This window comes from Pleurodeles waltl, chromosome 7, assembly GCF_031143425.1.
Source record: "Pleurodeles waltl isolate 20211129_DDA chromosome 7, aPleWal1.hap1.20221129, whole genome shotgun sequence".
Lineage (NCBI taxonomy): Eukaryota > Metazoa > Chordata > Amphibia > Caudata > Salamandridae > Pleurodeles > Pleurodeles waltl.
Genome location: NC_090446.1, coordinates 174003307 through 174014661, shown reverse-complemented (window position 1 = coordinate 174014661; position 11355 = coordinate 174003307). Strand labels below are relative to the sequence as shown.

At 41.5% G+C, this 11355-nt stretch overlaps 1 long non-coding RNA gene across 4 annotated transcripts in view; it reads left to right on the top strand.

Moving 5' to 3' along the window:
- Positions 1-7665: 7665 nt before the first annotated feature.
- LOC138303920 (uncharacterized) overlaps positions 7666-11355 on the top strand; it is a 34897-nt gene continuing 31207 nt past the window's right edge. The window contains exons 1-3 of one of the 4 annotated variants that reach the window (XR_011205463.1): positions 7666-7680; positions 8459-8586; positions 10425-10525. This is a non-coding gene — a long non-coding RNA (uncharacterized lncRNA). Of the gene's footprint in view, positions 7681-8458; positions 8587-8612; positions 10065-10424; positions 10526-11355 lie in introns of those variants that run through there. The other 3 variants (XR_011205465.1, XR_011205464.1, XR_011205466.1) reach the window with 3 other exon arrangements.

Genomic DNA, 11355 nt, shown 5'->3' with positions numbered 1-11355 from the left:
AAGTGTGGGACCTGACAGGAAAGGAAGTGGGACTGACAAAAGGAGTAGAACCGGTTAAAGTACAAGTTAAGCCGAATGCAGTGCTTCCCCAGGTAACGCAGTACCACATGGCACAAGATGTCCTCATTCAGGTATCGTAGATAATTGCAGACTTTGTAAAGCAAGAGGTTCTGAAAGAGGCATTGAGCAGCCGGTGTAATTCACCAATAATGGGTCTGAAAAAGCTTTGTTGGAAGGTTCGAATTGTGCAAGATTCGAGGAAAATAAACGAGATTGTGGTTAAATGCTGCCCCATAGTGCCAAATCCAGCAGTGATCATGTTTCAGGTTCCATGTGATGCGGAATGGTTCACAGTTGTGGACCTGTCTCAAGCATTCTTTTCAGTACCTCTTCATGATGACAGCCAGTTTCTTTTCAGTTTCAAATTCCTGGATAAGGTGTACAGTTGGTGCAGAATTCCTCAAGGGTTTTCTGAGTCACCTTCCATCTTCATTCAGATATTGAAGAAGGACTTGGAGTCGTTGGAACTGCCTTTTAGTTCGACTCTAGTGCAGTACATTGATGATTTGTTGATTGCGTCCAGAACAAAAGATGACTGTAGATATGACACAGTAGCCTTACTGAACCATTTGGGAAAGAACGGACATAAAGTATCCCCAAAGAGGCTGCAATACTGTCAGAAAGAGGTGAAGTACCTAGGTCAATTGATTGAAAAGGGCTCTAGGAGAATATCCAAAGAAAGGGTGACAGCCATACTGCAGATGAATCCCCCGACAACCAAGAGAGATGTCAGAATGTTTTTGGGAATGTGGGCTACTGTCGTCAGTGGATTCCCAATTTCTCGATTATCTCTAAACCGTTAGTGAAACTGACAGGCAAGGAAGTCCAGGATGACCTGGGTACCATAATCATGTCCGAGAAAGAGATGGAGGCATTCATGGAGTTGAGAGAATGTATGTGCAGGGCACCAGCTTTGGGTATGCCTGATTACACAAGGCCTTTTCTACTGTTTTGTTATGAACGTGATGCTTGTTCTTTGTCTGTCCTGAGACAGGTCCATGAAGGTGCAAACCGCCCAGTAGCATATTTTTCAGCTACTTTGGACCCAATCGCAGCAGCCTTACCAGGTTGTCTGCGTGCAGTTGCAGCAGTTGGTCAAAGCCTCACACAGTGTGAAGGCATAGTGATGGGACATCCCTTAACAGTAATGGTTCCACATTCAGTCGAAATTCTGTTAACCCGAACTAAAACGCAGCACATGACAAATGCTAGGTTAACTAAATATAAAACAATTATACTGGGGTCGCCAAACGTGTCCCTCAAGAGATGTACTGTATTGAACCTGGCAACTTTACTTCCTATTGAAAATGCTGAGATTAATAATGCTGAGGAAGTAGAACATGATTGTCTTGAGGTAACAGAACTATGCACCAAACCAAGACCTGACATCAAAGATACCCACTTAGAAGAAAATGACTACATTATGTTTGTTGATGGCTCATGCTTGAGAGACTCATTAGGAGTACTGAGAGCTGGATATGCTGTGTGTACAATCACCGGTATTCTAAAAGCTTCATGGCTCGAAAGAGTGTACTCTGAACAAGTGGCTGAATTAATTGCCCTTACTAAGGCATGCCACGCAGCTGAAAACCTGAAAGTCACTAGCTATACTGAAAGCAGATACGAATTCGGAATTGTGCATGATTTTGGCCAATTGTGGTCACAGAGGGGTTTCATGACCTCTTCTGGTTCACCAGTGAAAAATGGTGAAAAGATTAAGGATTTGTTGCATGCGATTCAGTTACCTCTTGAAATTGCCGTGGTAAAATGCAATGCTCATGTCAAGTCACAAGACTTTGTGTCAATGGGAAACGGTTATGCAGATCAAGTCGCAAGGTTTTGCGCATTGAACTGTATATCGTTCCGAGATCAATGGGAATTGTTACCTGAAACTGAAAATGAAACATGCTTGAACTTTGCATTAAGAGTGGTTGATACCTTAGATGAGCTAAGATCACTGCAGGGCCGTGCTAGCAGAGAGGAAAAAACGCTCCTGGCAAAGAATGCAATGTATACAGAGGTCTGATGACTTGTGGGTCTCAGAGGAAAGGAAAATGGTTTTGCCAAACAGTCTTTTGTCGCAGTTTGCAAGGTTTTACCATGGTCAAGCACATCTTGGGAGAGACGCAATGATCAGGTTGTTCAAAATCGATTGGTTCAATCCGAAATTCAGACAAGCTGCAGAGGTTATCTGTCACAGATGCATCATCTGTCAGCAGATGAATGCGGGGAAAGGGACCATGGTGACTTTGAGCCACATAGGGAGAGCTGGAGGTCCATTTAGCAAAATGCAGATGGATTTTATTGAGATGCCTGTGTGTGGAGGCTTGAGGTATGTGTTGGTGATTGTATGTGTTTTCAATCACTGGATTGAAGACTATCCTACATGTAGAAATGACAGTCTCACAGTAGCAAAGCTGTTACTTAGGGAACTCATACCACGTTTCGGGTTTCAGATCTCTTTAGAATCAGATAGGGGCAGACACTTCGACAATGAGGTGATTAAGCTCTTGTGTGCTGCATTGGACATTGAGCAGAAGCTGCATTGTAGCTATCGCCCTGAAGCATCAGGATTAGTGGAACAGATGAATGGTACCTTGAAGTCGAGAATGGCAAAAATGTGTGCAGCTACCAATCTGAAGTGGCCAGATGCATTGCCCTTAGTACTGATGTCAATCAGAAACATACCTGACAAGAAAACAGGACTGTCTCCCCATGAAATTCTACTGGGTCGAGCTATGCGATTACCCGCAGTGCCTGCAAATGCTCTTGTGAATATCACGGATGATATGGTGTTGGACTACTGCAAGGGTCTGGCTGTTGTGGTCCGCTCTTTCTCTCACCAGGTGGAGGCTAACACATTGCCACCGATAAGTGATCCAGGTCACACCCTGAAAGCCGGTGATTGGGTGGTTGCCAAGAAACATGTGAGGAAGTTGTGTTTGGAGCCACGTTGGAAAAGACCATATCAAGTAATACTGACAACAACTACTGCTTTGAAATGTGCAGGCATTCCAAACTGGATACATGCTTGTCACACAAAGAAGGTGACGTGTCCAACTGATGAGGAACTTGAAGTGTCCAAAACAACAACTGCAGAGAAGGAAGCCTCAGGGCCGGAGAATATTAAAAGGGGAACTGAGACTGAAGGAGAGCCCACTGAGGACGGGTTAGTCCCTCAAACAGTAAACGAGTTCGAGAGAGGTGACAGTGAGCCTATCTCAGCGGAGGCAGCAGGAGAACCGACGCAAAGAGAGGTCTCCCAGAAGCAGATGTATACAGGTTTGAAGTTGAGCCCGTAACAGACCCTGAATATGAGGGGGAAGGAACAGAAGGAGGTCAAAGTGCACCGACTCCTCCTGAGCCGCTTGCAGGTCCGTCAAGAGAAAACACCATAGCACAAGAGGAGGGCGAAGTTCAGCGTTCTGAAAGGCCAAGCAGGAAGAAAATACATAAAGGAGATAACTGACCGGAGGCACAAGCTGCAATAGAGAAAGTGGTCCCTGGAGACACAATAGAGGAAGAAGTTGATGCACCCAGAAAAGAGTATCTCAGTGAAGGAGAGTTGCAGAGTGAACGCAGACTGAAAAGAAAAAGAGTTGCAAACAGAAGGTACGCAGGTCCTGAATGGGCGTACGCAACATCAGCTGAATGGCAACAAGAATTCTTGGCGTTCTGTTTTGATCAAGAGGTACCAGGTCAATACTACAGCACCTGAATTCAACTTTAGAAAGAGACTGTGTTAAATTGAAAATTGAAATTGATAGCTGAAAAGCTGAGAAAAGAGATTGATAAATTACCGGATGTGACACTGAAAACCTGAATTGACTTTGAAAAACCAATTATGACAAACTGCTAAACCTGATTTGACAAAAGGGATCCTGGAGTGAGTGAAACGCTATAAATACTTACTGAGAAATAGAGACTTTGCATTGAAAAAAAAAGAGCTTTTATATCGTGCTCAAGTTGATTGTTTGCTTTGTATTCTTCTGCTGTCTGATTCTTTACAGATCATGAGTTACACTAAAAATAATAGTAAAAAGGGTAGGATTTGTGGTTGGTTGAGTGCCAATCTAGGTATTGTGTGGGCAATAATACTTATAGGTGTGATTGTGGGAATGCCATGGATGGATAAGAAAGTGACTAACAATGCTTCAAATTCTGAGACTGCTACACTAACACCATGGGAGAAGTTTGAGCAGGATGCAAAATACTTAAATGCAGGAACTAATTCAAAGGGGGAACTATCTACTAATGTCCTCTATCGCTTGTTGAATGAGTATGTTGACACAATGGATGCAAAGAATTGCTATGTGTGCACAAAGATTCCTACATCAGTACAAGAAGGGGTGACATACCATAGTCTTCCACTAACATATGGGATAAGTTGTAGTCTGCTACTAACAAGATTTTATGATCAAGAACATGTGCAATACTTTTACTCTAACTTAGATGTAGTGTTTTCTTTTGTGCCTGTGATTGAATTTCTAAAAAATTAGCTAAAGAGCACAGTATAAAATTAGTTAGGGGTTTCTTTGAGCCGACACTGACATTTGGGACGGCTTATGCGCATCGCAATAATCTAACCTGCTTACTAACACCTGTAGAGAAGAGCTTCTTAGATCACACTGATGATAGACGCAAAGCACTGAAAGAAAGGCTAAAAAAGGGATTAGAAAAGAGCAAGTTTGCAAATGATTATGCTTACACCGCAATAAAGACACAAGGCAAATTAGCTATAGACGCACTGCATGTAGGTAGGCTCTGCATATATAGGCCAAAATCTGAGATTGATACTTTGTTTGTGGGAACGAGTGAGTGCAGGCATGTGTTTTTGTTTCAGAGTAAGTGGACGTTCATGTTAAATGGACAGGATCCAGCGATCCCTGGGATCTACTATATTTGTGGGCTTAATGCTTATTACCGTCTTCCTAAAGGATGGTATGGGACATGATATTTGGGAATAGTTTCCCCAAAGATATACCAGATTGATGACTTAAAGCAAATTCCTAAAATGTATGAATTACAACATACTAGACAAAAGAGAGAGACAGCGGCTGCTGTCGTTAGTGACATATTTGGAGCCATAATTCCTTCAGTAGGGGTTATCTTAAACTCCATTAAGATTCGAAAATTGTCTACTATTGTGGTTAACATGCTGACAAACTTCACAGGGGCTATACTCCTGATGGATACTGAACTTGCTGCGGAAAGAGCTATGACTCTTCAAAATCGGCTTGCTTTAGACATTCTTTTAGCGAAGAGCGGCGGAGTCTCTAAGATGCTTAATGAGCGCCATTGTTGTGCGTTCATACCAGACAATAGCAAAAAGATTAGAGGTATGCTTACTAACCTAACAAGAGATAGTGCAGATTTGAAGGAGCTGAAGGAACCTGGAGTTTGGGAGAAAGTTGGGAAAGGAATTACCAGAGTAGGGAATTGGTTTAGTAATATTTGGAATGGGGTTCTTGCAAAAATATTAGGCGGTCTATTGATTGTTCTAATTTGTTTATTGGGATTATGGTTATCATGCAAAATTAATGAAAGAATAAAAAGAAATTTGACAAAACAAAACAAAAGAAATGAAGAAAATGAAAGTGAAAAAATGTTTAATTACATTTGGGAAAATTCACACAAGGGGCAAGATGTCGAAATGAGAATAATGTGAAAAGTGAAAAACTGAAAGGGGAAAGGTTTGTGTGATGACAAAGGTCATCAGAGGAGGGACTGAGAGAGCGTAGCTTATATAATCAATATTAACATGAAATGTTTATGAACTAATGTATAGTAATGCTGCATAGAAAATGTATTAATATGTTTTGCTAAAACGTGCGTTTGAAAAGTGCCCACGGGGAGTGGCCGCCACTGTATATGGGGACTAATGAAAGTGACTAATAATGATGAATTATTATATTAGAAGATGGTTTTACACTAATTATTAATGGTTATATTGATAAAGTTTTGCTAATAAATCACTAGGTCTTAGTTAGCATGAGTCGAGACCTAGCTGCATGACTCTCATATTAAATGTATTTTTCTAATGTACAGTGTGCTGACTTGCTAAAAGGACATGAACTCTTGTTTTTCTCCAAACTAGAAACTGAATGTAACTGTAGTAGATCCTTTCTCATGAAATTCATCTTGCTTGTAGAAACATTTTAGTTGAATGCAACAGTGTAGATTAATGTTAGGTACAAGGTCGCCTGAACCGGTACAGACAATGGAGCCACTGACTAAAGATGTGCAAAGGACCACAAGAGGATGAAATCATACTGGACATTCTACCCCCTGAAGACGTCAATCATAAGGACCAATAAAATGCATGAGAACTGCTATGGGGTGACAAATTTGATGAGCTAATTTGAAGTTAATTGGTTAAAGATAGTGGGGTGCAACCCCTTGTCCAACCAGATTTTAGGGGAATGTACAACGAAAAAGGGATGAAAACCTATGACACGGGGAGTTACTTAGATTGGTTAGGGAAATGCTATTAATATGATCCAGAAACTTTGTCACTCTGTTTGGTGACTTGCTAATTTAGCTAAAACCATCCTTGCCCTTAGATTGCCCGTTTATACTTTAACTCCTTATGAGGGAAGTACCCTTTGCCCTTTTCCTGCTGAGCTGAGTTCCTGACTGATGGCGGATCGACTGATGTCCTAAGGACAAAGACAGAACCTGAGTGCTGACCCAAAAACGGAGGGTAACTATATGACAATGCAATTGTCGTTGTCTGTTTGCTTTTCCTTTCTAGGTACCAACTGCTATCTTTTGACAGAGACCATAGCTATATGTTTTTCCAAATTTGTGTTACTAAATTGTTTTGCATGAAGCCCAACATGCCAATGCTAATTTGAGGTTAGTTAAAAGGGTTCACTAAACTGATGCAAATAGACAAATAACTGACTCTGTGTTTTGTAGAACTGACGCGTTAATGATACTCTGCTGAAGTTAACCTATGTTGACGCCGTCTAATAATTGTGATTCTTGCTTTGATGAAGTCTTATACGAGTTGCCAAATTATGACAATGTTGATTAGCTTTTTGCTATTGAGATTAATAAATTTTCTATTAGAATTGTAATCAATAGGGAATAAATATCACTAAATCTTACTAAACTGGTGTGGTTATTCATGACTGAAAGGCCATGGTGGTTCTTGAGTTTTATTAATGTCTTTGACTAAGGCGAATTGCATTGTTATAGTAAATATTGATAACATTATCAACGTATGGATTGACATGTTGACTGGCTATCTCGTCCTAAGGTGTCTTCAAACAGGGTCAAAGGATTCATTGGCCTAAAACGAGTCCCAAAGTGAGTAAATTGGTCATAAAGGGACGCGTTAACAGTTCGAATCTGCAAAGGCTTGGACGTGATACTAAATAGAACTTGTTTACTTTGATAATAAGTCAGTGCTCATTAAGCCAGCTCCATAACACATTTTAAAGTGCTTTCTAGCTATTGGCAGTTTGAAATACATACCATTAAGGGCGAAAAATTCCGACTTTAGGTGATTTTGCTTATTTTTGTTCTCGCCAGAACATCAAAATACTGGTGATGCCAGAACAAAACCAGCCAGGTGGCAAACCTACCAACACACAAGAAACACATCATCACAAGGTAATTATCACAAGGTAACTAACACAAGCAACACATCATCACAAGGTAACTACTAAAAAGACAAGACAATCGCAATGGTGTTCCCACTTCCAATTTCCCCACCTCACTTTAACAGTAGAAGGCTGAAAAATGAACTAAGTACTTGAATACTTTGAAACACGAGTGTGAAAGATCTTGGCAATCTCCATCTGAGGGGGCTGAGGGCATGTATCTATATGTGATGTACCGCTATGAAAAGATGTAACGTTTCTTGGTAAGGTGTCGGACCGTGTGTATTAAAGCATTTAATGAATTCTCCTTCAGAACTTCCCATAAAACCTATTGCTTTTCAGAAACTCACGGAATATCGTGCTATAAAGTGCACTTTCTGGCGCCAGTTTAATAAACATTTAGGTGATAGCGTCAGACTTTAAAACAACCCATCCCCCGTTTTGAGGGTTTGAGTTCTCTCGCTTACATCGCTCCCTCGCCACCATCGCACACGGTGAACGTAAGTCCAAGTCAGGCGGGTCTGGGATCGCTTCTGTCGTTCCCCATCTTTGGATGTTATGAATCGGATTTCACATATATGTCTCCCTCTGATGTTTATCGAAATATTACTGAAGATTTTATTTTTAATATTTTGTAACTCATCGTTTCTTTTTATTTCAAAACATTTTAGTAACGTTACAACAAATCAAAAGCCCAAGATACACAACAAGGGTAAATCAGGATACTTAAAAATTGTATAAACGTGAGCAGGCAAATAATACAATTACATTTAATCCGTAATCCTTAGAGACTTCAAAAATACATCCTTAATGGGAACAGGCTGTACCGGAAGTGATGCAGCGGAAACAAGGATTGCCCGACCTTCCGGTACTGATCCACGTGACTGCTTTCCATTTCCTCTGCGAGTTCGAGCAGGTGAGCGTTACTTTGCTCTAGCGATCAAATCGGTTTGCTATCACATCCATCCAAAGGCTGTCTGCGGTAAGGGTGGGTGATGGAGTCCACTATGAGGGCAGGGAGCTTCGGGGCAGGTCACGTGCGACCCTGCAAGCCGGCTGGAGCAAGTACCTTATTTCGTGAAGCTGGGTCGGAGGCCTCTGCCTTCACGCTTCTGGTTTCACGCGCACATTTTATTTTACGGGACAAAGGGTAAATCAGTGCTCTGCCCCGTTGTTTTGGGGCTTCCTCTGGTGTACTTGAAGCCTGGTGGCGGGGCCATCTGATAGAGATGGGCATAGATATGGGCAGCTGTAGGCCTTCGAAGGGTGAGTGGTGGTAGGAAAAAGGAGCAGAACTATTGGGATGGATTGAGGTGCTGCAGCCAGTGGGTCTGCTATGCAGAAGGGTACAGGAAGGGTACAGGAAGGCCCAGCTGTCACTGGTGTGTTTTTTATTCGGCAGTGCCGACTTTACCTTTAGTTGTTGATAGAACATGTAACAAGGCGTTTGCAAGATATTATAATGGAAATCCACCACGCCAGATAGTTTTCTTGTTTTTTTTACATCCCAGGTCTTTGAGAACACCTGCATTAATTGCAACAAAAGTGCGCACTAGCGTCTGAAAATCACATTAATGCGGGAGGGCTGGTTGCTACGTGTTAATGTATAAGACAGTCTGGTCCGTTGCTTCACCGGTGGCCAGTGACGTCAGACAGTAATAACAAGCATTAGCAATGTCACCTGGTCTCTCCTCTTAAAACAAGCGAGAACGGTTGGCATTGTCAATGCATGCTCAGTGTTTGCTCCTGTCGTCATTTCTCCTGCAGTTTTTCTAGTGACCTCTAGGTTTCAATAAAAGGCAGCAAAAACCGGCGGGCAGGCCAAGTCAACTTTATTGATTTAGTTCCCTTCAGGAGATAATCATATTTGCCTCTAACATACATCTAATAAAGCAAGTTATTGTACTGGTGAAACAAATTCTTAGCTTACCATATCGTTAAAACAGTAGCTATTCGGTAACACTTTTTTCATACGTAGACAATAAAGTCGGGGATCGTAAGTGCGTTTAACTGAGGCTCTGTCTATACTGCTACATTCAGGGGACAAATGATTCTACCAAGGGTGAAACTATAAACCTGATGTGACTGGGTCAAACACCGAAAGGGAGTAAAGTGACGAAGAGAAGCAAGGCATCTGAGATTCATACGAAAGTCATCCAATCTTGAGCAATGTTGGCTCTCGGGGGTCTGGTGCGAGCTTGGTATGCAATGTTTGCTCCCAGACTGAGCTATTTGTAGGGAGACCGCAAAAAGTAATTGTAGGGCAGGCATCTGACTCTTCCTTGGGTCTGAATAAACCACGGTGTTTGGATTGCACAGTATCACGGGAACGGCCTACTGTTTATTATAAGGTGTGGCAGTGGGAAGTCTACCACCTGTCATGATTTCTTCCAGGTAAGGATGCCTTTTTTCCCGGAAGCTGTAATGTAGAATAAAAGAGCCACTGTTTTTAAGGATCTGTGATGGAGAAATGCCATTCACTGAAGTCGGTGATTAAATTTGTATAGAAGCAGGATTCCTCTGATATCCTGAACACTTCGTTGTCTAATGTGGAGGTTCTTTGTGTGAATGTAGCACTGTATGCATAACATTTTCATTTGGAAGTAGTTGATGCAAGTATTGTCAGCTCCCACATCGTGGCTTTGTAATTTTAGATTCTTCCCAGTTCATTTAGATTTGTCCTCAATTCGATATGTTATTAATGTTGGACAAGGCTTATAACCACTAACTTTCCACGTTCCTCTTGTTACGTAGGCCTGTAGGTTTTGATTTCTGGAATGTTTTTCAAGGACGATTACTACGGAGAGGACTATCAACAGACCGTGATTTGGTTTGAACACATCATGCTGGAATAGGTGAGTGAACAATGATGTCAATTTGAGTGTGGGCCGACCACGCAGGAAACAACTTGTTTTTTTGCTGTGGGGTGAGCTCAAGAACCATGATTTGGTTTAACAGTGTACACTGTCAGAGATTTTAGGCTATTTGTGTAGCACACGGATGTTTTTTTTTTTTTTTTTTTTCTTCTCAAGGTGATGTGACCGGATCAGGTGTGAATGAACTTCGGATTTTTAGACCCATTGAATACCTTTATGTTGCTCGGTCTTGCGACAAGGCTAGTAAGATATGACCACAGTGCAGATTCCTATCCTAGTACTCGTTGAGATTTATGCTTGTTTTTGAGCATGTATAAAAGCACCTCTGCCCTTTGGCTAGGTTATTTCTGTAGTAATGCCATGCATATGTTTGCAAGATGGCTGTTATGCTAGGATATTTCCATCAGTCATGGGCTGAGCAAGCATTGGTATTTTAGCAGGATTACTCCAAGATCTGATACTAAGTAGGTGTCTGTGTATAAGTACACGAAAACACAAATTTTTTGTAGAATTGGTCCTGTGTTGGGCAGCTGGAGCAGTGGTGAGATCAAAATACTTCATCCTTGCAACAGAGTATGAGACCATTCACGAATAATGAGGTACATCGCCCTTTAAATTAAGCAGGTTGTGAGAAGTATATTGTAGGAAGTTGGCTCTGTATGCACTATTTCAAAGTAAGGAATAGTATGCACAGAGTCCAAGGGTTCCCCTTAGAGGTAAGATAGTGGCAAAAAGAGATAATACTAATGCTCTATTTTGTGGTAGTGTGGTCGATCAGTAGGCTTATCAAAGGAGTAGTGTTAAGCATT